The 2459-nt window shown below is 39.0% G+C and overlaps 1 protein-coding gene across 1 annotated transcript in view; it reads left to right on the forward strand.

The window, feature by feature from the left end:
* The window catches only part of LOC118326003 (neutrophil cytosol factor 2-like), a 30649-nt gene that overhangs the window by 25446 nt on the left and 2744 nt on the right, over positions 1–2459 (forward strand). The gene's annotated exons all lie outside the window — the stretch shown is intronic.

Genomic DNA, 2459 nt, shown 5'->3' on the forward strand with positions numbered 1-2459 from the left:
TATCATGTTCACTGTTTGTGTTCAGCGAGTGATGAGGATACATTTTAAGCAGATTATTTCTCGTGAATTGACATTTGACATGGTAGATGGCTTTATATACTACAATATCCATGAGTGAGTTTTCATTGACTGTTAGAGAATTAGAGTGGTAGTGAATTCAAAATGTGTCGTTATTGAAATTGTCAATGAAACATGATGCCATTGTTGTTGAATTCATCCAAAATGGACCTCAGATTTAAAACTGAATTGATTTAGGTTGCAAATTATGCTGTCAGTTCAGATCGTAGCTGTCTCCCGCCATTAGCGGCACACAGAGAAAACAAAATGCACATTGAGAGTCGTAGGGAGTTTCTCCACAGTTTATTTGTGCAATGATAGGTGTGTGAATTTTGACTTTCTATCAAAGAACGAGACATTCCACCGGCAGAGTTTCATGCCGATTTGAGCAGCAGCAGTGTGAGTCACCAAACACTGTCAGTGGAAAACTGAACTTTTACTGCAGGGACCAGGTAATTATCTGATCAGTGTAAAACTGTGATGTCACAATACCCAGAATGGGGGGGAAAAAGTGTATTTTGCTCTCAAACAATACCTCTCTAATCCTAACTTTCCAAATATTTGAAACTATTCTAATACGTCACTTTTAATAAACTTGTTCCTACAGTGTTCAGTGCAAGTCAACTCATTAATTTCCCAAAAGTATTTCCCCACAATACTGTTATTACAGAATTTACAGACTTTCAAATTTAGATTAAATACACTTATCTTCATAAATGAGGTCCTGTGTGTATGCAGCTACCTTCCTGGCCTTTACCGCCCAGCTGGTAAACAGCTATGAAGTCACGCTTCAGATGACGAGAAGCACCTTGGTGCAGCAGGCCTTAAATGTTAGCAGCTTCATTAAAAGCTGTAATGAATTACTTTTGATGCAAACAGGGATGTGAACCTGGAGCTTGCAAGGCCATAAAAAAAGTTTATCAGACAGTCAAAATACATGCAGCACATAAGACGTTAATGTCTATGATGATAACACAGCCCATCATGAGGGATATTTTTAAATGCAGCAACAACAACTGAGGAACACATTTATATTGCGAGCATGCGCCCCAAAACTGCAGTTTGCTGTGTATAGCTCAGCCCCACCCTCAGTCTAACACACACACACACACACACACAGGCCACAGCTCTTTATACTTTCATAGTCTCACATACACCTATCTCCTCACTTACATTAAGTGCCAGTGCTAGAGAGCAGAGTAGAGAGAGACTTTATGTTTTTATAGAGTCCTGATCTCAGACCCTGCACACTGCCCAAATGTTGATGCCCAGAAACACCCCACACACAACAAAATAAGAAACTACAGGCAGAGGGCTGCAGGGTCTCTGCAGATACAGACACTGCCACATTGAGAGATTGGGATGTTGTATGAGTGGTTTAGGAAAATCTAGGCCTGTAGCCTTAGAGAATGCCGAAATGCAGACAACAGATCTGATGTTTTTGTCTGCCGCTATTTTCCATCTTCTCAGAGAGGAAGCATTAGTGGATGTTTATGTCAAAGTTTGTGACATAAACATCTTGATTTATAAGTCTGTTTCCATTGAACATTGCTGCATTCGTTTTTAACAAAACACCAAACTTTTATGCCCAAATTAAAAATGTGCATACAAACAATGAATGAAAGGAGATGCACTTTGTGATAGCATGGTCTGGGAGTAGGGCTGAATAGTAAGCCTTTCTTAATGCAGAGTATGCCATCGTTCGCAGCAGGCCTTAACTGTTCCTGGCTTCATTAAAGCTGTAAAAAAAAAAATCACTCAGCTCTTGATGAGAGTCAGGATGTGGACCTGCAACGAGGGGAGAGCCCCAGCCTTTATCAGGAGCTATGTTTACATCCCTCTGAATAAATAATGGAGTCTAATAATGAAACAGCACACTTCCCAGGGGAACTATAATTATGGATATACAGTAAGCATAGATTCTTTTAGTAGCAACAAAGCTGGGCAATATTATCTTCATTTGTTAACCAAGAAGAAGAAAAAGATGGTTTCATTTAGTGTGTTTATTGAATTGGGTATTTAACTGTATTTCTGTGGCCATTTCAGATTAAGTGACTTTGCACTAAACAATGCGTCCGTTACCTCAAAGTAATAGTTCCACATTTAACTTTCTGAGAGTGAAATAAAAAGAACATCAATTTTGTCAGAATGTGAATGTAGCATACAGTAGCTTAACATAGAAGCAGGAGGGAACAGCTAGCCTGGCTCTGTCTTCTGTACCTCTAAAGCTCACTATTGAACATGCTTTACTTAAAAATAACAATCTGGTGTTTTAAGGGGAGATACATTGTTCGGACCATAGGAACCCTTAAAGGGACATTTCACCCGTGGAAACATTAATATTTATTGAAAGTGGGTTATATATGTAGTCGAAATGTAACATAAATTTAGAATTTGGTGCC

The sequence above is a fragment of the Morone saxatilis genome, unplaced genomic scaffold, assembly GCF_004916995.1.
Source record: "Morone saxatilis isolate NCDOM2014 unplaced genomic scaffold, NCSU_SB_2.0 Contig16, whole genome shotgun sequence".
NCBI classification, from domain to species: domain Eukaryota; kingdom Metazoa; phylum Chordata; class Actinopteri; family Moronidae; genus Morone; species Morone saxatilis.